The sequence below is a fragment of the Xyrauchen texanus genome, chromosome 19 (assembly GCF_025860055.1).
Source record: "Xyrauchen texanus isolate HMW12.3.18 chromosome 19, RBS_HiC_50CHRs, whole genome shotgun sequence".
NCBI classification, from domain to species: Eukaryota; Metazoa; Chordata; class Actinopteri; order Cypriniformes; family Catostomidae; genus Xyrauchen; species Xyrauchen texanus.
In genome coordinates, this window is record NC_068294.1 from 22,497,667 (window position 1) to 22,525,514 (window position 27,848).

Consider the following 27,848-nt stretch of genomic DNA (forward strand, 5'->3'; position numbering starts at 1 on the left):
TAAACCTGCACTGTTTTTGAGAGGGAGTTGAAAGGATCTTTCACACAAAGGACCATAAATCAACTTTGAAAAGGACAAACCACTCAACCATGTGATGCTGAAACGTCAGTTCTGATTGGATCAGGACACCTTTGGGGTGCGGTTATTTTCAGTTAAAAACTTCCCTACCAAGGAAACACTCTTCTCTTAGAATTCTCTCTTGCAACGCGTTCTTGGAACTGTCGCTTGGTCTCCTCTCTTCAGCTCTCTTGCTTCTTCTTAATCATCCGTGCCATGTAGAGTCCAAGGAAAACAAGGGACACAAAAGTCCGAAGGAATCCTCTCACTCTCTACTCAACGGTTCACACACCCAGCGGGAGTCCAAGACATCGACAGAACAAACTTTCTTCAAACGACAAAGAACCAAGCAACTCAAGGAAACACAACGCAAGGAAACGCAATGACACACAAGTACATCTCCAGACTTCTGCTCAAAGTGCAGGTGTATTAGTTGAATACTTTGGGTAATCCGAATGCAAATCGATTTAGACACAAAGAAGGATAAATGGTTCTTCAGGCATTGTCAACAGATTAATCTCATTTTCACTTAATTGATCATTCTGTCACTTTACTTACCAACCTGTTCCCTATCAAAAAGCTACACTTTGATGCTGCGCTGATTTAGCGCTTTGGGAACAACTTTAGGTGTGACCAGCTGTGAATATGTGTGCAACACGTAAATGAAATTGACTAGAATTTATAGCCTCTGCTGGTGACATCATTGGATGCACTTGTAGCAGGGCTATAAATAGATGCGCCACAGGTGCATCATCAGATCTTTTGTCTTTGTCTAATCCATTATTGGGATTATTGTCAACCTAATTGTATTTTATTTTATGTCACATGCATTTGTGTAGGATAATCATTTTAACATTAACAAACAAAGAGGAAGATCATGTATTCCATAATTACCAAAAAATCTACAGAAAATGATCATAAAATGAACTAAAATGCATGACCATAAAATCAACATCAACAATGTTGCCTAGGTAAAAGCTTTCACTGAAACAATTTTAACCATTATTGCTTAATGATAGTCCATCGCCTAGTCCAAAGCTGATGTGCAAGATGTTATCTGTTGAACAGCAAGAATATTCTTAAAGAGCAGAATATTTTAAACAGCAGTGTACTGGCCTCACTAAACGTATGCGTATTTAGCTATCCAGCGCGTATAAACAGCCAGGTGAGGTGAACAAAGAAATTAGATGATGCTTTATCCTGAGGTCCTTTTTCTCCTCTCCTTTATTTTACACACAGCAGTGCAAAAACGTTAATTTTCTTCTTACACATCTTAAGAAAACGACTAATATTACACACAGTGCTACTCACCGGCATTGCCCACGAGGGAAACACAACTGAACGAGGTTTGAAGAAACTTGACAGCAGAATTTACACAACACGGAGTACAACTCGCTCCGGAAAAGTCGTGTACTAACTAAACACTAATCTCGTTCCAAAGGAGAATACAAACGAGAATACATCAGGAAATCGAAACAGTACACCAAACCTGCCGTTACCACAAGTGTTCGTTAGATGGCGTTAACGCACTGCAAATAACTAAAGAAACACAAAATGAATGAATGATCATTAAGACCAACACACTCCCTGCCTGGTATCTTAAGGATACCACATCTATTACCTTTTAAATGCATACACTTTACCTAAACACAAGTAACATTCTGTTTAGGGGAGAAAAGTAAGACAAGTTCAGTTACTGGTCTTTTAAACACTTTAGGAGTGCCGTGGCGAATCACTCTGATATCTATAGTCCTGACAACATTATCTCTGCTGGGAAAAGTTTTGATGACCACTGCCGTTGGCCAGTGGTTCCTTGGCACTGCATTGTCTTTCATCAAGATGACGTCTCCTTCCCGCAAGTTAGGCCTTTTGTCCTGCCACTTGGCACGACTTTGCAGAGTGCTCAGGTATTCACGTTGCCATTTGTGCCAAAATGTCTCTGCGAGATGTTGCACCAGCATCCATTGGTGACGGATGATCTCTGCCTGACCAAAGTCAGGTGGAGGCGACAACGGGGCTCCTGTCTTTTGTGTCAGAAGCATGGATGGGGTGAGTATGAGAGGGTTCTCAGGGTCAGTTGACACAGGCAGCAGGGGCCTCGTATTCATAATTGCACAAACCTCTGCCATGAGTGTGACGAGGACCTCGTGCGTCAATGAAGAGAAGCGTTGCTGCAGGAACATGGAGTCTAGGATCCGATGGGCCACCCCAATAAGTCGCTCCCAGGCCCCTCCCATATGGGAGGCGTGTGGGGGGTTGAAAATCCATGTGCATTGTTGGTCTTGTAGGTAACGTTGCATGTCTGCGTCATCTTCTAGATTCAATTCTTTTGAAGCACCAGTACAGTTAGTGCCTCTGTCAGACCTAATCTGTGTGGCAGGGCCTCTGATGGAGAAAAATCTCTGTAGAGCATTTATGAAACTAGATGCACTCAGTGTCTCTATCACTTCAATGTGTACAGCACGCACACACAGACAGGTGAACATTACTGCCCACCTTTTGCTGTTTGCTTGTCCACCTCTCGTCCGACGGCTGATAACCTCCCATGGGCCAAACACGTCCAAACCGACGTACGTGAACGGTGGGGCAGCTTGTAGCCGGTCTGCAGGCAGATCTGCCATCAGCTGATGCTCTTGCTTGCCACGCAGTCTCCTGCAGGTGACACATTGGGACAGAGTGCCTCTGATACATCTCTTTCCGCCCACCAGCCACAGTCCAGCGTCCCTGATGGCCCCCTCTGTGAAGTGTCTGCCCTGGTGTTTTACCTGCTCGTGATGGTGGCGCACAAGGAGAGTCGTTAGGTGGTGCTGAACTGGGATGATGAGGGGATTGGTGCGGTTTATCTCAAGGCCAGACTGAGTGATGCGTCCGCCCACTCTGAGAAGTCCAAAACTGTCAACCACTGGGCACAACTTTGCAATGCTGCTCTGTTTTGGAATGTCTGACTTACTCTGAATGTTACTGAATTCACTAGGATATCTTTCTTGCTGCATGTTCTTGATCAGTAGTTTCTTTGCTTTTTCCAGGTTCTCTGGCGTGATTGCTTTCTTACAGGTATGTCACCCTCTGCATGTGTTGTCTTTGTCAGTTTGTCTGAAACACTGGGCTATGTGAAACAAGACCGCAAGTGCTCTTAACACAGAAGTCCACTTTGAGAAGCGCTCGAAGTGTTCAGTTCCTAAGCTGGGCTGTGTGATTTCAGTGACTAGCGTCGTGACCTGAGGTCTGATCTCAGAGTCTAATTCTGGGTCAACTAGATCAAACAGTGACTGATGATCAGCTGGAGGCTTATCAGACAAGAAGGCAGGTCCGGTCAGCCAGTTGATGTCTCTCAATGATGCAGCAGCAACGGATCTGGAGCCATGATCGGCCGGGTTGAGCTCTGAGAAGACATACTTCCACTGTTGGGGTGACGTTGCTTGTCTGATGCGTTGGACCCTGTTGCTTACATAAACATAAAATCTTTTCTGCTCATTGTTAATATAACCTAACACAACTTTGCTGTCAGAATAGAAAGTGACAGAGTTCATGTGTGAGTCCATGCTACTCACAACAGTCTCAGCTATCTCAACCGCAAGGACTGCAGCACAGAGTTCGAGTCTGGGGATTGTAGTCTCCTTCACTGGTGCCAGCTTTGCTTTGCCAAGCACAAATCCGACTTCGGAGCATCCATGTTCATCGGTCACCTTCAAGTAGGCCACCACTGCGATTGCTTTGGTTGAAGCATCCGCAAACACACACAACTCTCTCGTGCTTGCTGCAGAGGTGGAAAGAGATGTGTAGCAGCGGGGGATCTGTATGTCTTGAAGGCATTGGAGGGAGGACTTCCATCTCACCCACTCTGTTTGGAGGTGTCCAGGTAATGGCGCGTCCCACTCACCGTTTTCTATGGTCAGCTCTATCAGCAACGATCTCCCCTGAATAGTGACAGGTGAGAGAAAGCCGAGCGGATCGAAGATGCTGTTTATGGTTGAGAGCACGCCTCTGCGTGTGAAAGGCTTGTCGTCTCGCTGTACTTGAAAGGTGAATGTGTCTGTGACTAAGTTCCAGCTGATGCCCAGGCTATGCTGCACAGGGACGTTATCCGTGGCAAAGTCCAGGTCTTTAATGCTGTTTGCAAGGTCTTAAGGGGGGAATTCGGCCATGACAGCTGCACTGTTTGACGTGATCTTGTGCAACCGGAGGCTGTTGTGGGAGAGCATTTCCTGTGCCCTCTTCACCAAGTTGATGGCCTCGGACTCTGTTGCAAACGACTTCAGAGCATCGTCAACATAAAAGTCTCTCTCGATGAACGCTCTGACATCAGAGCCGAATTCAGATTCTGCTTCTTTCGCTGCTCTCCTGAGGCAGTAGATTGCTACAGCAGGAGACGGTGTGTTGCCAAACACATGCACACGCATTCTGTAGTCTACAACGTCACTGCCCCATTTGTTGTCGCAGAACCATAGAAACCTCAGGTAGAATCTGTGCTCCTCCTTGACTACAAAACAGTAAAACATGTGTTGAATATCTGTGGTCACAGCAAATTTCTCTTTTCTAAACCTGATGAGGACACCTAACAGGTCATTGTTCTGATCTGGACCTTTAAGCAGGACACTGTTCAGTGAAACCCCTTCATACTGAGCACTTGAATCGAGCACTATTCGAATCTGTTAGGGTTTCTTGGGATGGTAGATGCCAAAGAATGGCAAATACCAGCCTTCTTGTCCTTCTTGGAGGACGGGGGCAATCTCTGCATGTTGACTGTCAATCATCTTTTGCATGAACTGCATGTAATGTTCTTTCATGGCAGGTTTCTTCTCTAGTGTGTGGCAGACTGACTTGAGTCTTTTCATGGCATAATCTCTGTTGTTTGGCAGACGTTCTCTCTGGGTCCGAAAAGGTAGGGGTGTGACCCAGTTTTGAGTGCTATCTTGACATACCTCAGTATCCATGATCCTCAGGAAGTTGAGATCATCGATGGATGGAGCAGGTTGGTGATCTTTGTCGGTGCAGTGGAAGACGGAGGACTTCAGGTCATCCCCGTACAGCAGAGAAGCAGTGTGAACGGCGGCTTGCTGAGATAGAGAATCATGAAGGACTGAGTGGCTGTGTGGCGGGTCTTTCACACGCAGGTGGCTGGAGCAGGGTGTGAGGTAGCTGGGGCGGCCATCTCCCAAGATACATGTTTTGAGGGAAGTGACTGAGGAGGGGCGGTGTGCTGTGCCGAGGCACACATCGCCGATCACCACCCAGCCTAGGTCTAGCTTTTGAGCGAATGGGGCATTGTCGGGGCCGTTGATCTGTTTTCTGATCTTGTGTATACTCAAAATGTCTCTGCCTAGTAACAGCAGTATCTGGGCACTGGAGTCTAATGGAGGAATCTCACTGGCTAAGCACCTCAGATGAGGGTGATGTAAAACTGCACTGGGAGTTGGGATTTCAGACCTGTTGTCCGGAAGTTCATTGCATTCAATGAGGACGGGAAGAGGGACGCAAGTCTTTTCGTCCAGTGACTCCAGCATTTAGCCACAAGCTCTCCTTCCAGAAGTCTCTATGCTGCCCACACACGTCTTGAGCGTGTACAGAGATGGAGTGCTATTGTCGCTGAATATCTCAAAGAATTCTGTACGTGCAAGGGATTTATTACTTTGCTCATCAATGATAGCATACACTCTAGTTGTTGTTTCTCTCTGGCCTTTTGGATAGTCACTAACTAAGAATATTTTGGAGCAACCTCTAGCACTCATACCGTCACCGCATACCTCAGTGCACTTGGAGGAGACCGTCTCTGGAGGCTGCTGATTCTCACTGCCCTACCTGCCGTTCTCTAACGTAGATGGGGGTGGCTTTGCTTTCCATGGTGATGGACCTGGATGGAGGGCTTCGACGTGTTTGATGCTCTGACATTCTGCACATGCTATGGTTTTGTCACAGTTCTTTGCAATATGTGTGGTTGAAGCACAACAGCGGTAGCAGATGGAATTGTCTTTGAGATATTGTTTACGGTCAGCTAGCAATTTGTCTCTAAAGCTCCTACATGCTCCTAATGAATGGGGCTTTTTGTGGATTGGGCATTGCTTGGTGAGATCTAGAGAGTCAGCTTCAGGCTCACTTTTCTGGCTGTACTCTGCGACTTGAGTCTTGTGAACTGGAACCGACTGGTTGACTCTACTCTGGATGCTTTTGGGTTTGTCTCTATTTGTGGCAGGCAGATATGGCATGGTGACTCTGAAACTGGGATCGTTTCTTGCTTTAGCTTGGTTCTGGATAAAGTTGACTGAATCACTCGAATGGGGAAAGGAAACCTGTTTGTGTTGCTTTATCTGAGAGCCGTAGGACATCCACTTCTCCTGTAGATTATACGGGAGCTTTTCTATGATTGGGGCTACTCCTCTAGCAGTGTCAAGGTAAGTTAGTCCTGGAAGGAATCCATCCTGTTTTGCTGCGTACAGTTCCTGTAGCAAGTCGGCTAAGTCGCGTAGCTTGGCTGGCTCTTTGTTGGAGATTCTCGGGAAGCTTTCCAGTCTGGCAAATAGCGCCCCTTCAATAGCTTCGGGGGTTCGGGGGCTAATTCTGCTTGAAGAACTGCTGCTTCAGCTATTGCAGCCTCCATTTCTTTTCTACACCGCAATGCCTCCAATTCAGCCTCTGCTTTGGCAGTTTGTAGTTCTGCTTCAGCTTTCTGAAGTTTCAGTGCCATTTCCTTTTCAGAATAGGCTGCTTTGGTTCTTGCTGCTTGGGCTCTGGCTTTAGCGGTTGCTAGCGCAGTGCTCCTTTGTGAGCTGCATGTTGATCCGTGTTGAGATGGTGCACGAACAGAGCTTGTTGCAAATAGCTCTGATCTCGCCTCCCAGTCACCAGCTTCTGCATCAGTCACACCAGAGGGACTTTGCATTTCGGTCGGAGAATCCATGTCTTATGGAGCAGGGGAATCGGCAAGTCACATGCAGGCTTGATGAGAGCAGGTTAATGGCGTCATCTCGACGGGCAACAAGGTTTTTTTATATTTTTTTATTAGCAGTTGAAGTTCTGTCTTCTTCTCGACAGGCGAGGGTCTGCCGTTTTACTGTACTGGCCTCACTAAACGTATGCGTATTTAGCTATCCAGCGCGTATAAACAGCCAGGTGAGGTGAACAAAGAAATGAGATGATGCTTTATCCTGAGGTCCTTTTTCTCCTCTCCTTTATTTTACACACAGCAGTGCAAAAAACAAGCTGTAAAACTGTAAACACAAATAAAAGTATCTATTAACTCAAATTGTCTTCTTCAATCATTTCCAAAACCAAATGCAACGCATACATCGTTTTCTACTAAGCATTAGCCGCCATTACACGAGAAACAGAGGAATCTACACTTCGTGGCAACGCGTTAATTTTCTTCTTACACATCTTAAGAAAACGACTAATATTACACACAGTGCTACTCACCGGCATTGCCCACGAGGGAAACACAACTGAACGAGGTTTGAAGAAACTTGACAGCAGAATTTACACAACACGGAGTACAACTCGCTCCGGAAAAGTCGTGTACTAACTAAACACTAATCTCGTTCCAAAGGAGAATACAAACGAGAATACATCAGGAAATCGAAACAGTACACCAAACCTGCCGTTACCACAAGTGTTCGTTAGATGGCGTTAACGCACTGCAAATAACTAAAGAAACACAAAATGAATGAATGATCATTAAGACCAACACAAGCAGAGTTGCACCGAGTCACACAAGGAAAGATTGTGTCAAGTATTATGTCAAGTTTCATAGAGTGGACTGCATAGGGAACAACAGTAGAGTGAAGGGTTTTGTTCCATTTTGCCTCACATTTTGCAGTTGAATTTGTGTACCCTGCAGGCAGTACCCTTTGAAATGACATCCACTAGATCCTTTGAAGCAAATCATTTAAATGTGTGAGCACACCATAAATTATAATATACATATATATATGTAAACATATGTAGTTCATTCAATGAACTCGAAATCAACAGAAATAACATTGCAAGGTCAAAGCTAACAGCTCAAAACTCTGATACACTTAGTACTTCGTACTAATCTATCACCTATCCCTTATCTGAGGTGCATACCTTCCTGTTATAATGTACAATGAGCACATGCTCAAAATGTTCATCTGTGCACTTCATGGTAAGAATATGATATTTAAATGAAAACTATTAATAAATTATTGACAATTTACTGAATTGCATGTCATCATGTAATCTATACAAAAGTAACTTTAGTCTGATTACGAGTATTTCAAAATGTAATTTGATATAATTACAAGAACTTGATTTTTGTTATCTGATTATATAATCCACATTACATGTAATCTGTTACCACCCAGCACAGTGTATACAGTATATGTATTATGCACTGCACAATATAGTGTATGGTAAAAGAACAGTGGTGAATGTGGATCTAAAGCAACAGTTTGAGGTTATTACTTTACTATAGTATAGGACATTGGCATCAAGATCAGGAACACCTCCCACTGCTAAGGGAAATTGCACTGCATAATTAGAGAGATCATTTAGAGAGGTCAATGTTTAACACAAACATTGACAGCAACTATGTACAATGAGCAAAAAGACTATGAATACAAAACATAGCTATTAAATCTCAATTATTTAGCAACATTTTTTAATGACTAGCCTCTGCAGCAAATTGTCAGTATGTCTACATTAATTTAAACAGACATGGATAAATTCTGAATATAACTCTGGTTAAACTCACAATAAAAACTAAGATAAAAAAAATATATGTTGTCATAAAATACATATTTTGAATGCAAATAACATATACTTTTTTTCCTTGTTTGTTCTGTTAACCCTGTATGGTGTACATTACATAACACTGATGGAATATTATTTCCCATTTGATGTTCTCACATAAAAAAGCTCTAATAAACAAAATTAAAATAATTTGTGAATAGACAAAAAATTTAGAAATGTTGCTATATGCACAATGGAAAATGGTTCAAAAATGATTAATTTCTCTGTTAGTTAATGTAAATATACACTTGGAAGTCATGTGTACTGTACCACACACTGGGAATCATAATCACAAATTTTTCAGTATTGTTGATTATCAATGTAATTTAGCTCATCCTCACTGTTGTCATTCAGAAGAATTGAACACTTCTTGCTCTGTCCATAAAACATCGCCATTAATTTTTCACTGAAAGAAGAAATACAAAGCATGATTGTGATATTCATGCTTATGTGCAATTATATTATGCTTTACATTTCTAAATAAATTAATAAATGCAATAATATAATAAATGCCATTATCTGTAAAAATTCCCAATGTGAAAATGTATTAGTGCCATATATTAGTGCAGTGTTGCCATGACAACATTCTATTTTTATAATTTTTTCTATAATACTTTAATCAGTTACATAAAGTTTGTCAGTTAACAAGAACATCTAATTAACTTATCAAAGATGCAACAGAAAAATCAAATGTTTTAATTATGCAAATTGTGTAGCACTTCAGTAAGTGTCTCTCCGGAAAGGGTGACCTCAGGAAAAAAAATAATTAAAATAATTAAATGTCAAGTGGCTTAATAACAGCATGCTATTGGTTACTTTAAAGACTGCAATTTTATTTTCAACAGTGCATTATGTTTTGTTTTTTTCTAAAAGGTGAGAAAGTGAAAGAAAATAAATAGTTGCCATAAGGCTACACCTTACCTCACATGATGCTGTTGCCTGCACTGAGATCAGAAGAAAATGGAATCAGACATAGAAGTTAATAGCACACCTCATATAAATTTCCTGGAAGTATCAGTTACACTGCTAGTGCTAATTAATTTAAACTCCGATATTGGTATTGGTATTTAAACCTACAATATAGTGTTTATTCTTTGAAATTCAACAACAAAACATCAACTTTGTACTCAAAAACCCCTTGACACCAGCATTTTAACCCTGGCATGAAATGGGAGAGGACATTGGAAAACTTTTGATTGACAGTGAATGTGATCTATATTGATTTTTAATAGACATATGAAAAAAAGTGTATTATTCCTAAAAAGCTCAACCAGATTTAATCAGAAGCCTCAATTTTCATACAGTGGCTCCTAATGGATATTCAAAGCTGAAAAACTATCGGAAATATTTTTGCCAACTCTGGAGATGTTTGCTTCTTAAATCCACCTCGTGCAATGGGATTTAGAAGGTTCTTAAAGTTGAAATATCAATAAAAGATAATAATTCTGTGACCATAACATCTGAGATGAGGTTTTAACTTTATTACAGAGAAAAAATAACTATTACAAAGTTTGAAAATACTTTTTTTAGCAGCTACTAGCATCTGACCAATGAGAGCCGGTGTTTGTGTGTTGCTGAGTGTGCCTGTCTTTGTCCGCAGGTGTGTGTTCTGTCGGGGTGTGGTTTGATGTATGGGTAGAGGCCTTGCTCAGGTGTGAGCTAATCGAATGTCAAATGAGCCTGAGAGGAAGCTTGCACTGAATGGTTCAGCGATGCAGCTGTGGCCTTTTCCATACTTGCTTGCACACACACACACACACACACACACACACACACAACGCAATGGACAGCAAAAGAGTTGAGCTGAAAGCATTCACCTCAATGCACACAGAAGTACCAGGCTGTGTCACCACACACATGTAAGTAGGACAGTTTGTTAGCATGAGCAATAAACCGAGCATTCTAAATCTAAACATATGGAAAATAAGATTTGCGGCGGAGTGAGGTATTTGGAGTCAGCTCCTTTAATTCAGTTGAACTGCTTGTTACTTACACTTGAAAGAAGTCACATTGTTTAAACCTAACCCTAAACCCAATCCCTCATTTCTCATCCCTTTCTCTGTTGTCCTGCTTGTGGCATGTCCATTGGGAGAAAAGGAGAATGTCAGGGCAAGTGAAGGTTTCTCCACCGGCATGGAAGGGCCATCTGTGTGTGACTGGTTATCCAACCGTCAACAGCCTTCTGACTGGCCAAGGATGGTCAAGAAGATGCTGCATAGACACACACATTTTTCTTAAATGTTCTCTCTCTTTTCAGTTGTCACTCTACTTCTTTCTTCTTTATTTCACTCCCTGGAGATGGAGGGACATGCAGCAGCTGTGCCCCAGCAAAAAAGAAAATATTTTAGAAAGGACTGAAAAAGAAAAGAAAAGGCAGTGTGGGAGATCGACCGTGACCCTATAAGTGCCAAACCATTGAGCGGTGTGCATTTTTATTACAGATCTTTTTGTGTGAACAGTGTTGCCATTCACATTCAAGTCAGGGCTGCATGAAGTATCTCGGTACAAACAATACATAAAATTCTCTCATCATTTAGTGGTGGCGTAGTGGCTAAAGCACAGGGCTGTTAATCAGAAGGTCACAGGTTCTAACCCCATGGCCACCACCATTGTGTCCTTGAGCAAGGCACTTAACTCCAGGTTGCTCCAGGGGGATTGTCCCTGTAATAAGTGCACTGTAAGTCGCTTTGGATAAAAGCGTCTGCCAAATGCATAAATGTAATGTAAATGTAAATTTCAGCTCTGTAGGTCCTTACAGTGCAAGTAAATGGTGATCAGACCTTTTAGCTCCAAAAATTACATAAAGAAAACATAAAAGTAATCCATATGACTCCAGCGGTTAAATCTATATATTCAGAAGTGATATGATAGATGTGGGTATGAAACAGATCAAGATTTAACCAATTTGCATGTACGATCAAACCAGTGTGATTACACTAGGCTGGGCTCAGACGCATATAATCAATCCAGTGTGATCTGCATTCATGCTGCTGTTTACCAGCAAAAGAGGCAGTAATCATAATGAACCAGCTGCTCAAATACACTTTTCAACATCACCAGATCTTTATTTTATATGTTCCAAACATTCAAACAATCATTCAAAGTGGAAAGCCGTAACCGTAAAAGCGCACTGTTTTCATGCAGCGATGCGGCCATATTTTCTGATGTCAAACAAAGAATTTATAAACTAGTTAGTCCACTTAAGCCTTCCCCCATTCCATCTGTCACACAGGGCTTGGTTTTTAGAATGTTCTATGCTTCTATTACAAACTCAGAATCCCATGGTGCATTGCAGTGTAAACAAGATAGCAGCACGCATAGCAGGCAAGCACATTCTCGATCACATCTTAGCTCTCATAATCAATCATTATAAACATCTAAAAAACACATTATATATTTGATAATATAAAATCTGACCTTCAGTGCACCAGCTGTGATGTAATATGTCCTCCAGTGCATTTTTTATTACAGTGTGCATTACTCACACTGGGGGATCCGTCAGTACAGGAGAAACCCACGTGTGAAAATTTTTTTTTTTTACTCTAAATCTCTACTTTCACTTATACATCTGAAAACCACATGTGGTGCCTGCTTAAAAGTGGAAGTGAAAGTGAAAGTGGGGATTTAGAGTAAAAAGAGGACTTATATTTTGGATCTGTTTCTCTTCCACAACTACCATTTCACTTCTGAAGACATGGATTTAACCACTGGAGTCATATGGATTACTTTTATGTTTCCTTTTGTGTGATTTTTGGAGCTACAAAGGTTTGATCACCATTAATTTGCATTATATGGACCCACAGTGCTGAAATGTTCTTCTAAAAATCTTTGTTTGTGTCTGCTAAAGTCATACATATCTAGGATGGCATGAGGGTAAGTAAATAATAAAAGAGAATTTTCATTTTTGTGTGAACTATCCCTTGCTTTCAGGATGTTAAAAAAATGGGGGGGGGGGGGGGGGGTGTCAGTCAAATTAAGGTGCACTGCAGTCAGCGCTTACTAATCACACTGTGAATTGAGTGATAGTATGTTGAAAGTTCTGCTGTAGAAATCACCTGTGCTTGCCGAAATTTAAATAATTGTCCCCAGTGGCCGAAGTGCTGTTTAAATTATGGCACATATGAGCTCTAAATTTGGAGCACCCGCTTCTTTTTGGAGCTCTGCCTGCAGCTATATCCTTCTCCAAGTTTAGTGTGAAACATGTTTAGGGACACAGAGTTGCATTTGTAGTTTTACAGTAAAAAGTAATGAATATTTTATTAACCCTATGCCCTAACTCATACCCTAAACCTAACTCTCAGTGGAGTAAAAATGTTATTTTAAAGCAAAAATGTAACCTCTGAAACATGTTTAACATTGTTTGTGAACACGATTTCTTCCTGGTTCTCATGAGATCCAAATCAGTGTATCAGATGTTGCTTCCACAACACATTCTCAGTAGCACTGTGGTAAAGTAATCATGATCAAAGTGATACAGAAATGTTTGATGAGGAATGGTATTTATCTGTAATTCAACAGTGAAGAACCGATGTCTATCGCACACACCAGAAACGTCCAAAGTCAACGAGCAACATGCGTGGAGTTGATTATTTAACATAAAAATCACAATGACGGTGAAACCTAAAACAGCATAATAAGTATAAAATGAGCTTTGAGTAATCACTATAAGACAAATAACTGAAAGTTACAACAAATAAAATAACAGCAGTATATCTATATTCAGCAAGAAGTGAAGCTAAGCATTACACACAAATCTGCATAATTTATTCATAATGCAAAGCATTGATGGGAAATGGAGTGCTTTTTACTGTATAACAGCATTATTAGGCACAGATAGCACATCTTGCTGACTAATGCACAAGCCTGACAGAAACGCAGGAAATAAGTTATGAAAAATATTGCTTTGTGGCTATTTGAGACTTTGAGGCTTATTTTGTGAAAAGGATAGCAGAAACAGCACTTGATGAATCTAGTTTTCTCAAGAATAATCTGCTGGGGAAGTAATTCAGACACTGCCGATATAAAGAAAAGAAAAAATTCATATAGAGTGAACATATGAGCAATTAATCTGGAAAATAACCAAACCATCCTATCTGCAAAGATCTCTCTCTAAGAGGTACGAGTTTATTCTTTACATTTGTTTACAAATATATATTTCGAGTTGTGTTGTGTTTATAGGCCCTATTTAAAATAGGTAATTATTTTGCTGTAGTTACCTAATTTTCCCTGTTGTTTTAACTTCTACTTACTTCTGCACACATTCTGGCCAACTTTTGTTTTCATTGATTTTGCTGCTCTAAATAAACATTTACATTTACGTGGGTAGTTAAATGGAATTTCAAACATTTTCAGCATTGCCTTATACTATTAACACTATCTAAAATGATTCAGCATTTTCTTATTAACTTTAATGGGTAACGTCTCGGTTACTAACGTAACCTGCGTTCCCTGATGGAGGGAACAAGACGATGTGTCGATGAGTTGACACTAGGGGTCGCTCCTGCGGAGCCCAGACATCTTTGATTTTAAGAAAAGGCCAATGAGAATTTAGGTGGAATACACACACGGTCTTACCGTTTAGTAGCAGAAGCACATCATGTGGAACGGCGTCGTGGTAGACCCTACCCAAAGGGGGGGAGTGGTTACTACAAACACGCCGACCCAGGGCAGAGGGCCCTCTGTCCAAGGAAGTTGCGGTTTACTGGTAGGGAAACCATTTTGCAGGATATACATCACACGGGGTTGCCGAAGGGGACAACCAGCACATGTGGAGCACTTACCTCAGTACGGGGGCCTAGTGACGCCCGTACCGGGGCGGCAGCGAGCCTCTCCGAAGACTCGACGTCTGCTAGGCTAGGGAGGAAGAACGTCCAGGGTTCACACTTCCCGCGAACGCAACTGGGAAAAGAGCGCACGTCTTCTTCTCAAGGGAGAGGAAAGGCTCTATGCACAAGCGATACACCCAGCCAGCTGACCCGAACTTACCTGTTTGTGTCACCTGATAACACACGGGATGAAAGTGGCTCAATCCTGAGGTTATAGAACCTCGCAAAGGTGTTAGGTGTTGCCCAACAAGCAGCTCTACATATGTCTGCTAGAGAGGCGCCATGGGACAATGCCCATGAAGCCGCAATGCCCCTGGTAGAATGGGCTCGTAGGCCAGCAGGGGGCGGCACGTGCTGGACGTGGTATGCCATTGTGATGCATCGATGACCCAGTGGGCGATCCTCTGTTTAGAGACAGCGCTTCCCTTCCGCTGTCCGCCGAAGCAAACAAAGAGCTACTCGGGGCTTCTAAAGCTCTGCGTGCGTTCCAATTAGATGCGAAGAGCATGCACCAGACACAGCAACACCAAGGCTGGGTCTGCCTCCTCCTGGGGCAGTGCTTGCAGGTTCACCACTTGATCCCTAAAAGGGGTCGTGGTAACCTTGGACATGTAGCCCGGTTGGGGTCTCAGGATGATGTGAGTGTAAGCCGGACCGAACTCTAGGCACAGTTCGTTAACAGAGAACGCCTGCAGGTCTCCTACCCTCTTGATGGATGTGAGCGCCATCAGGAGGGCAGTCTTCAGAGAGAGCGCCTTTAGCTCTGCTGACTCAAGGGGCTCGAAGGGAGCTCCTCTAAGGCCCCGAAGGACCACAGAGTAACAGCGCCCCAACCCCGTTGGGAGGCATCTGTTGTGACCACGACGTGCCTGGAGACCTGGCCTAGGGGAACTCCTGCCCGTAAGAACGCTAGGTCTGACCAGGGGCTGAGAGAGCGGCAATACGCCTGCGTGACGAGGATGCAGTGTGTGCCGTGGCGCCATGCTCGTCTCCCGACTCGGGTCTGCAGCCAGTGCTGGAGTGGTCTCATATACATCAACCCAAGCGGTGTAACCGTGGCTGAGGATGCCATATGCCCCAGGAGTCTCTGAAAGGATTTCAGTGGGACCAGCATGTTTCGTCTGAACGTACGCATACAGCTCAGCACTGACTGTGCATGCTCGCTGGTGAGACGAAATCTGCTCATCACGTTTGCAGTGGTTCTGTGTATGTTTTAAAGTTATGACAATTTTCACACCGTGGGGCCCATTTTCATGATTTTGCTTAGGGCCCCACAAACCCACGGGCCGGCCCTGCCGATTTCAGTTTACATAAACTTTCGAAAGATACATGTAGATTTTGCATCATGTTGGTTAATTTTGAAGTGATCTAGCTTTGTCGCCTCGCCCCACATACATTGGGTATGACACACAAACAAACACACACACACACACACACACACACACACACCTCTATATCACTTTTCCATTGGGGAGCACTCACAAATTGTGATTCAACTGAATGGCAAGAATTATATTATAATACTAATAACACCAATTACCGAGTGCTCATGGTGTGCACAGTGCATACAGATGCAGACTCCGCTGATTCAAGTGTCCTTTCAGTATGTTTAAAAGTGACTTCCAGAGGCATACAGGGGTTTGATTCCTTTTACAGCAATAACTTTGTCACCCCTTGTTAATGGTGCCTTGTTCCTTCTTTAACTGCTTGCTCTCCACAGATTCAACTTTAATTAGCTGCCATGCTGTTGTGTCAGTAAAATGGGGAGATGTGTAGATATACTCTCTATCAGAAGAGGATGATCTGCATCCTGTCACAAGACACAAACACAGGAAGTCTAAAATTGCTTAGTTCCTGGTTTTCATAAATGATGGCTATTATATTGTATAGATTACATGTCTGTAAAAGAAGACATTTTAGTAGAATAATCTATCATACTTGTTACTAAGAAAAGGTTTAACTTGTGTGGAAATTGTCCTCTAACCATATACTTAAAGGTGAAGCATGTAATGTAATTTCTGCATCAAATGAAATTGCAAAATTATTCACAGTTTTAAAGCAGGTTTCCCAAATACTCCCCACATCTGCCAACATTAGACAGTGTGCAGATAGCCCTTTTTTTAAGCCAGTGTTCATGTCAGTCTGGCAGGGATGCATAAACGGGTCATGAAATCCTCTTTTTGTATAGTTTCATTATCTTCTATGCGGTCCACTTATAATGTTAGTACGTTTTTTGTTTTTTGTTTGTTTTTTTTTTTTTTTGCATTACAATGGTCATAATTTAGTAATATATGATCATTTTGCACCCTGTCTCTTGCTCTCTCTCTGATACGCTCATTTTCGACCTAATTGCCTCCTTAAAACTTCAATGTAAATGTCCACTGTTATGATTGGCTAACATTGTGCAGCCCCTCGAATAGAGCCATTTTTTAAACTCAATCAGAAGAGAATGATCCAGCTCAACAACATTATAAAACGTCTTGGGTTACATGTGTAACCCTTGTTCCCTGAAAAAAGCGGAACGAGATGCTGCGCTGCTAAGCGCTACGGGGAACACCTCTCAGTGTGAACAGCTGTGAATATGTAACCAACACGTCAATGAACACTGACTGGAATTTATAGCCTCTGCCGATGTAATCATTGGACGCACCTGATGCAGTGGCTATAAATAGATGCGTCACCGGTGCATCATCAGATATTTTGTCTGAAGAGCAGTCCTGGGATGTCACAGTGCAGCAAAGAAGCACGTTTCCACTTTTTTCAGGGAACAAGGGTTACACATGTAACCCGAGACGTTCCATTTACAAAAAGCTTCACTACGATGCTGCGCTTAGCTGCTCTGGCATTACAAACGGCAGGGAGCAGAAGGCTTAGAGAATGACTGGCCAAGGGTCGCGAAAGGCACCTTGGGCAGGTAGTCAGGGTGAGGGTGCAAAGAATGCTTTTGGTCCTACCTGGGGCAACTCAAAACAGGCCGGCAAAAGAGACAGAGCCTGTAGGTACCCAAGTCTCCTTAGAGATGTAATTGCCATAAGAAAATTCATGAGGGTACCAGGAGGGGCGTAGTGAATAGGACACCCGCCCCGTCCCGAGGGGAGCTACCCCCACCGGGTTGAGTGCAAGACACTCAGGGTTTTTTCCTCCTTGAGATAACTGCCCTGAGGTCTTGCTTTGGAGGCTGACGGGGGCGACGAGCCTGTCCCCAGTCCTTACGAGGGGGAGCACGACACGCCACGCTCTGTTTTTGAGCCTCTCTTCTAAGAGCACCGGGGTGGGATGGCGATGGCCCCGCCCCCTGAGTGCTGCGAGGGAAGAATTGTCCAAATGCTTCCTCGTGGCTTTTTGCCTCCTGGAACCTGGAGATAACCGTAGTCATAGCGTCTCCGAAAAGCCCAGAAGGCGAAATTGGGGCATCAAGGAGAAAAGTTTTATCTTTGTCCTTGATGCCTGATAGGTTGAGCCATAAATGTCTCTCTGTGCTGACCAATGCGGAGATAGACCGGCCAATAGCACGGGCTGTCTGTTTGGTCGCACGAAGAGACAGGTCTGTAGCTCGACGAAGCTCAGAAAATGCTTCCTCGTCGAGCGCGGAACCTGCACTCAGGTCCTTAAGCAGATCAGCCTGGTATGCCTGCAAGACCACCATGGTGTGCAGGGCAGCACCAGCCTGACCCGCCACTTGATACGCCTTCCCCACTAGCGTGGAGGTGGTCCTGCACGGCTTCATGGGGAGTGAGGGTCTTTTCATTGATGATGCCGAGCCGGGTGAGAGATAACCCGCAAGTGTCTCTTCAACCGGCGGCATCATCGAATATCCCCGTGCACCCACGATAGTCGAATATATCGACGTCAAGGGCACGTGAATATGGGAAGTATAAGGTCTCCTCCATGAACGAGAAAACTCGCCATGGAGGTCATTAAAGAAGGGAAGGGACTGATGAGGCGTTCCCTTCCCCCGGCCACCAGACAAAAATCTATCCTCCAATTTGGAGCGTTTGGGGGTCTCTTGTTGTCGTGGCCAGTCTATTTTAAGCTTGGCCACAGCATGAGTAACCACGTTGAGCAATTCCTCTGTTGATTTATTATCAAACCCGGAATGCCCGGAGGTGGATAGCTCTATCTCAGCTGAACCAAATGAGTCACGGTCTTCCTCATGAACCGAAGAGGCGCTGTAGCGCTTCGAGATCACGGGAAGGACCGGCTGGATCTGAGGAGAGAGCGAGCGAAAGGGACAAACCCGTCTCTCGCTCCTCAGCCAGATCCATGCGAGAGCCCCATGAATTTAGTGTGGGCGCTGACTCCCGGAAGTGAGCGAGGCGAGCGCGGAGCATTTTGCCCGAAAGCAAATCACAATGCTCGCACACGCCCCGCTCCAACGCGAGAGAAGCATGCTCTTCCCCCAAACAAATGAAACAAAACTGATGCGTGTCCGTCTCGGGCATAGAGCGGAGACAGGGAAACACGCATCGTTTGCCTTGATTTTCAGTCATTCTTTTTTTTTTAAACGATATATATATATATATATATATATATATATATATATATATATATATATATATATATATATATACACTCACCTAAAGGATTATTAGGAACACCATACTAATACTGTGTTTGACCCCCTTTCGCCTTCAGAACTGCCTTAATTCTACGTGGCATTGATTCAACAAGGTGCTGAAAGCATTCTTTAGAAATGTTGGCCCATATTGATAGGATAAAATCTTGCAGTTGATGGAGATTTGTGGGATGCACACCACATCCCAAAGATGCTCTATTAGGTTGAGATCTGGTGACTGTGGGGGCCATTTTAGTACAGTGAACTCATTGTCATGTTCAAGAAACCAATTTGAAATGATTCGAGCTTTGTGACATGGTGCATTATCCTGCTGGAAGTAGCCATCAGAGGATGGGTACATGGTTGCCATAAAGGGATGGACATGGTCAGAAACAATGCTCAGGTAGGCCGTGGCATTTAAATGATGCCCAATTGGCACTAAGGGGCCTAAAGTGTGCCAAGAAAACATCCCCCACACCATTACACCACCACCACCAGCCTGCACCGTGGTAACAAGGCATGATGGATCCATGTTCTCATTCTGTTTACGCCAAATTCTGACTTTACCATCTGAATGTCTCAACAGAAATCGAGACTCATCAGACCAGGCAACATTTTTCCAGTCTTCAACTGTCCAGTTTTGGTGAGTTCTTGCAAATTGTAGCCTCTTTTTCCTATTTGTAGTGGAGATGAGTGGTACCCGGTGGGGTCTTCTGCTGTTGTAGCCCATCCACCTCAAGGTTGTGCATGTTGTGGCTTCACAAATGCTTTGCTGCATATCTCGGTTGTAACGAGTGGTTATTTCAGTCAAAGTGGCTCTTCTATCAGCTTGAATCAGTCGGCCCATTCTCCTCTGTCCTCTAGCATCAACAAGGCATTTTCGCCCACAGGACTGCCGCATACTGGATGTTTTTCCCTTTTCACACCATTCTTTGTAAACCCTAGAAATGGTTTTGCGTGAAAATCCCAGTAACTGAGCAGATTGTGAAATACTCAGACCGGCCCGTCTGGCACCAACAACCATGCCACGCTCGAAATTGCTTAAATCACCTTTCTTTCCCATTCTGACATTCAGTTTGGAGTTCAGGAGATTGTCTTGACCAGGACCACACCCCTAAATGCATTGAAGCAACTGTCATGTGATTGGTTGATTAGATAATTGCATTAATGAGAAATTGAACAGGTGTTCCTAATAATCCTTTAGGTGAGTGTATACATATATATATATATATATATATATATATATATATATATATATATATATATTCTTTTCTTTTCAGAGGAAACAGAAAGGAGAAAAGGTTTCAACTGCACACTGCCTAACAGAATCTATCTCCTAACAGAGGAAAGAAAGTTTGACAGATTGTGAAGCACACATCACAGAATGGCTCTGAAGACGAAATGTGTGATGATGCACCGGTGATGCATCTATTTATAGCCACTGCGCCAGGTGCATCCAATGATTACATTGGCAGAGGCTATAAATTCTAGTCAATGTTCATTGACGTGTTGCATACATATTCACAGCTGGTCACACTGAGACGTGTTCCCCGTAGCGCTTAGCAGCGCAGCATCGTAGTGAAGCTTTTTGTAAAGGGAACTAAATGTAAGGGTTTATACATAATGCACATCCAACACATTGCATCTGAATTTATTAAACTGATCATCTCATGCGCAACTGTTAACACGGACGTGAGAGTCATGTGAAAAACAATAGAACCCATTATAATCAATGATGCTGTCTACAAAACCAATTCTTAAAAAGTTGGGACAAAATATGAAAAATGCTAATGAAAACAAAAAGGAGTGATCTGCAAATTATATTCACCCTTTGCTATTTTGAAAGCACTACAACTCAATTTTGGGATGGTCAAGTGTTTACCACTGTGTAACATAATCATTTCTTATAATAACACATATTAAGCAATTCATTTAGTTAGTGAAGACACAAGTTTGTTACGTTTAAAAAGTGGAATTTCCCCCCATTCATCCATTATGCAGCTCTTCAGCTGAACAATTGTAATGGGTATTCATTGTTGTATTGTGCGCTTCATAATGCACCACACATTCTCAATTGGAGATTGTCAGGTCTGAAGGCAGTCCTATCTAGCACCCTCACTCTCTGCTTTTTTGGCCAGTATGTGGTTTGAAGTGGTCCTGCTGAAAATGCCTGGACATTCCTGGAAAAGATGGTGCTGGATGTCAGTATATGCTGCTCCCAAATTTGTACATATCTGTCTACATTAATGGTTTCCCCACAGATGTGCAAGTTACACATGCCATGGGCACAGACACACCCCTGGCCCACACGGACACTGGCTTTTGGACCTGATGCTGATAACAGCTTGTATGGTCCTTTTCCTCTTTGGCCGGAGAACACAACAGCTGTGTTTTTCAAAAACTATTTGAAATGTGGACTCATCCGACCAAAAAACACGGTTGCACTGTTCTACTTTCCATCTAAGATGAGACCAAGCCAGAAGTCGGCAGCGCTTCTGGACAGTGTTGATGTAGGGTTTCTGCTTTGCATAATAATGTCTTAACTTGCATCTGTGGTTGCAGTGGTGAATGGTGTTGACTAACAAAGGCTTACTAAAGTAATCCCAAGGCCATGTTCATGATTTCCGTTACAGATTAATTATTTTTTTTAAGACAGTGATGTCTGATGGATCAGAGATCAAGCGCATTCAGAAGCGGTTTTCATCTTACCCTTTTTCGCACACATGACCATATTCCTTGAATCTTTTAACAATATTGTGCACTGTAGAGGATGAAATGCCCCAAATCCTTCCAAATTGTATTACGAGAACATTGTTCTCAATGTGCTGGATTCTTTGCTGAAGCATCTGTTGGAAAATTGACACATCTCGAATGATCCTTGCTCTTGAAGGACTAGGCTGTTTTTGGAGACTCATTATAATATGACACGTTTGCCTCACCTATTTAACATCTCCTGTTTCAGATTGCCTTATTATGTGTGTTGTATTCATCTGATTTGAAATTACTGTACTTTACTGTACTGTAAAAATTTAAAACATCATATAATGTGTAGCTGTAGTGTTTTAAATTTAGCAAAAGGTGTATATAATTAACAAATCACTACTTTTTATTTTTATTAGCAATTTTCATACTGTCCCAACTTTTTTTTGGAATTGGGGTTGTACCATGGAAGCATGGAAGCATACGCTGCAGTGCATTGTGTTGCACCGACAGTAAGCAGATGTTCCGTTCCATTTTGTGCTGCACGCGGTGACGCTACTACTGCCAACAACACAAATAAATGGTTTAGAAAGTTTGTCAGACGCATCTGGTGAAAACATGGTTTCAGCACCATATACAATCACTCAGTCATGAGATGTGGAATATTTATGAATGAAACTGTTTACTCATGGTATTTGAAATTTTGAAAAGTGTTTTAACAGCCCCATCCTTCAATAACAGTTCTTTTGCAAAGCTTGAATCATATTATAACTGGTATGATATGAGCCAAACATATTATCCACTCTAAAATACGCTAAAGACACATCCAGTTTCCAGTATCATTTCATCATGTTTTCATAATCCAACAACTAAAAATAGCAGATGGTGAAAGAACGCGAGGCAGCAGCTAAATGACAAAGAGCTCCTCCTCTTCAGAGTTGTAACTTGATATTACATCTTTGAAAGCAGCCCGAGATATGTATCAAGCGGTCAAAGATGTCTGATCATGTTTATGTAGAAAAATATTTAAATCCAGACAGGCACATGAAGGTGTTCTGTGTAAATCCACTTGGGATGAATCGCCCACGACAGGTCCCATCTCTCTCCTTTTCACCTGTGTGACTGACTGAGCACCAGTGGGTGGGGTCAAGGGTGCAATGACGGAAAAATAGGCGATGCATATGCAGATGTAATTGGTCCTTGTGACGTCACAAGTTCCACGAATTCCATACGAGCCATTTTAAATGCTTTACTTTAAACTACTTTAAATAAGAAGGACGTTTTCAGTTCTGAAACTTACAGTATGTTTTAGTAGTGGACCTCTTATATGTCAAAAGATAATCAAGGAAAATTGATTCCTCGTGTCATGACCCTTTCAACACAAACAGTTCCACAATTGTACGCTTTAAATTAACATACAAATGGCTTTGTAATACAGCTGTGCAAAGGTAATTTGCAGTAACTACACATGTTGTCAAAATTCAGAGATGAGCCTTAGGCACCCAACACCCTGTTTATGGTATTTGGTTTGTCCCTCCTCGGACCACTGTCATTGGTTACTCACTGCTGACCGGGAGCACCCCACAAGCCTTGCCATTTCAGAGATGACCTGACCCAATCGTCATAACAATTTGGCCCTTGTCAAAGTCAGTCAGGTCTTTACTCCTGCCCATTTCTTCTGCATTCAACACATTGACTATGAGAACTGATTGTTTGCTCACCATCTAATCTACCCAGACATTGACATGTTTTTTGTTAGGAGAAAATCAATGTTATTCACTTCACCTGTGAGTGGTCATAATGTTTTGTTCCATCAATCTGTGTGTGTGTGTGTGTGTGTGTGTGTGTGTGTGTATATATATATATATATATATATATTATCTTATTTTTGATTATTTCAAGTCTATATAAGTGTAAAGGCTTTAGTGTATAAATGTAAGCATATATGCTTTCTATGTCTTTGTTTATCATGTTGATTTTCTGAGCAACAATGGTGAATGATCAGTATCCCACATGCATGTAAACATACATTTATATTATACATGCTCTTTGTTACTTGTTGTTTCAGTGATTGACTTGATTTACAATTTATATTGCTATTTTACACTGAAAAAACGTACTATAGCACGAACAACACATGAAGAGAATAATATGACTATTGCTATTTGGGTACACTACTGAACTTTTGTACGTTGTAAGTCTACACTCAGTACTCAATAAGTGCCTGATAAAATATGTGTATAGCTTATGTGTTACAGTATGTGGAAGTAATGATTTATGTTTTATCATTTGTGTCATCATCTCTTCAATATAAGAAATATAAAACATCAAAATTTAACAAAATATATTCTATACTTTTTTCTAACTGTCTTGCAAATGGTTTCAAAATTTTACATTATCTGGGCATTTTGTAGATCCATATGTGATATATATATACATGCTGAAATGCATTTCATTCTTAAAGCCATTTTTCTTAGTTTCAGAGTTGGCGTAGATGTGTTTCACCTTTTTAGGCCAGTACATTCCCTGCATAAAACAAATTGTAGAAAATATTTAGATTTCAAAATAATTACACACTTTAAATAACAACTAACAGAGAAAAAGAGGAGGCAAGACAGCAGGCTCAAGCACAAACACATCTTACAGCCGACCTTCAATTCTCTTTTGTGTTTAAAAAGCTTGTCTCTATTGTGATTATGCACCGCAAGCCTTCAGAGGCACAAGTATGATGAGCTGTGGAAAGAAGCTCTGCATGGCTGCACCACAGGTGTCCCTGCACTGAATTATGTTAGTTTTCTCCACACATTCTCTGAAGAGGACCCTCTGCTTTCCCAGCAGTCACTTCACACTCAAACACCATGAATGCTAATGCACAATGTTGCGCTGCTGTTGATCTGAATCCACGTGAAGTTTATGACAATCAATGCGTGCAACTGACCTGTCTGGCACAGATGGCTTGTAAGAGGTCTATTGGAATTGCTATCGATGACACCTTGGTAATTAAGCTGCAAGATGCACAACCTGTATTTTATTTAGATGTCTTCACATGCCACTGTCTCAGAGGGGATGGTTTTAGAGATCTGACATTGATACATTTCACAGTTTAATCAATGCATAACAAATTATAGTTTAGATATTGTATTTAAGAGTTTTCTCTGAGCTGCATTCTATTGAGTTGGCACACATTCTGTCTCTCTCTCTCTCTCTCTCTCTCTCTCTCTCTCTCTCTCCCTCCCTCTCTTGCATGCTATTTTTTTTCACTTTCTCTGTCTCTCTCCCACATTGTGTACCATACAGCTTCAATTAAGAGTTCCACTGCTGCAAATTAGACAAGAGAGCTCAGAGTACAGGACAGAACATGTTTTAATGGAGTTTCCAATTAAGTGGTGTCAAACAACTATGTCACTGGAAAGTTCCAGTTGTGGTGGCAATGATGGGGTGGCTTTGAATGTGTGAGAAAGAGAGGAAGATAGAAGAACAGAGAGAGAGAGAGAGAGAGAGAGAGAGAGAGAGAGAGAGAGAGAGAGAGAGAGAGAGAGTATATCAAAGAGTGTAGACAAGGTAATTGTAGCAGCAGCAGTCCATACGCGTCTCATCTGCAGAGGGATTTAGGTTGTTCTTTCAGTGGTGACAGTTCGCTAATGCCATCTTGAAAGTCAATCAAACTTCTGCTACTATGCCATACTGCAACCGAGCAGTACTGGCTAATCAAACAAAGTAAATGATGATCTAACTTCCCAAAGACTTCATTCATGTCTCCTTTATATCTGTTCTGCTGTGTTGTAGCTTTAGCCATGAGCACTGCAAAAAATGTACTTACTTTAGACAGCATGAAATCAAAATTGAGTCTATTTAGTGACTTAATAAATGCCACTAAATAGGATAAAATTACCCATTGGCGGTAGAGCACAGGATGAGGCGGACGCTGAGATGGCAGCCATACTTGCCTGGATGACTGCGAACATTGGGCTGAATTGGAACCCTCCACCCTGCCCTGAGCATTTGTGGCTGGATGATTGGTTTCTGGGCTTAGAGCACAATCCATGGCCAAGCCCCGCCCCAGTGCCTTTCTTCCCGGAAGTGCACGAGGAGCTAATAAAGTCATGGAAGGCACCTTTTTCTGTTTCCCATACATGCTTCGCATGCTCGTCCACTCTGACTACCCTCGATGGCGGAGTGGCTAAGGGATATGTCGAGCTCCCCATGTAGAGTGCACTGTAGTGGTGCATTTATGCCCGCAGGGTGGACCAACCAAGGCTCACTTCCAAGGCCTGTAAGTTCTCTTCCTCATTAATGACTGAAATAGAAAGCTCCACCTGCTGGCCCCCAAGAACCCCAGATGAGCTTTGATGGGGCCCTTACACAGGCAGCCCAAGGATGAGCCTCCAATCTCTCCAGCCCCACCATCACCCCTTGGCCAGTGCATGTTGAGTATTCCATCACCGATTGCCCCTTGGGCCTTGGCACCCACATGGTCAATATAAGAGCAGTTTCCTCATTCCCTGGGCCAGCGCACTCACAATGGCCAGGCACTGGAAGTCTTTCCGGTCAATCGGGCAAACGCAAGTACCTCCTGTTCCCTCGTTCTCCATTGAGGGACAGCTGGATAACAGGTAAGTATGCCAGACAACTATCAAGAACTGTCCACGTTTTTGATTTGTGTCCAAAAAATTTCAAAGAAATTCTTTCTGACCCCAAACTTTTTGAATGGAGTTGGTCACTCTCAAGGCACGTCTTACGACTGAACGTGCTCAGTCATTGCTGACCTACATGAAGACCTTCAGGCAGAAGGCAGCGGTGGCAATGAAATAATTTCAGAGTCTCCTGGGGCATATGGCATCCTCGGCGGCGGTTCTCCCCCTCGGGTTGATTCATATGAGACCGCTTCAGCACTGGCTACAGACTCAAGTCCCAATGTGGGCATGGTATCACGGCACCCGGCATGTGACCATCACGCCAAAGTGCCGTCAGACTCTCAGCCCTTGGTCGGACCTGCTAATTCTATGGGCAGGTGTTCCCCTAGGGCAGGACTCAAGGTGCATTGTGGTCACGACCAGTGATGCCGGTATCACGTAGTAACGCGTTACTCTAATCTGACCACTTTTTCCGTAACGAGTATTCTAACGCGTTACTATTTCCAAACCAATAATCAGATTAAAGTTACTTATTCAAGTCACTGTGCGTTACTATTTTTGTCATTTTCCTTAGTAAAAATATATATTTTTGCTTTCTTTTTGCGTCTCGGGGAGTGAAGTCACATATGCGACGAGTCACGTTTTCAGCATGAGGACAGTTCATGTGTACCACGCAGCGACACAAATGTAAACAACAATGGAGGGAGGAGAGAGATGCGTGTTTTCTAGCTGGAAATACAGTCACTATTTTGAGTTTCTGTCGGCTAAAGATGGAAATATTAAGGTTTGTTGTACACTGTGCTGGTGGCGACAAAGTGCTAACTAGTTACAAAAATACTACGTCAAATTTGAATAAACATTTTGAGTAGCAGCTCTGCACAGTCAAACTTACAGAGCAAGTCCCACCAGGTGATGCGAAGCAGAGAGCAGGAGGTCCCCCACCACCCACAGCAAAAGCTGGACTTCGGTGTAAAACCAGTAAGTGGTGGAGAGTTGAAGAAGTTGGTCGGGCAGTATGTTGTAGAAGAAATGCTGCCCTTAAACACGGTTGACTCGCCCTCGTTTCGTGCCATAATAAACAAGATCCCTACTACTGTCAATGCCGAGCTGCCTCACAGAATAGCTTTTTCTTCTTACATGGAGAAGGATTATGCAGTGATGGAGAGAAATCTGAAGGCCGCGCTGAATGAGGTCAACTTTGTGTCAACTACCGCAGATATTTGGAATGCTAACAACAGAAGTTATATGGGAGTAACGCTCCACTGGATCAATAGATCCACATTAGAGCGCAACAAGGCTGCATTGGCATGTAGTAGAATTCGCGGTAGACAC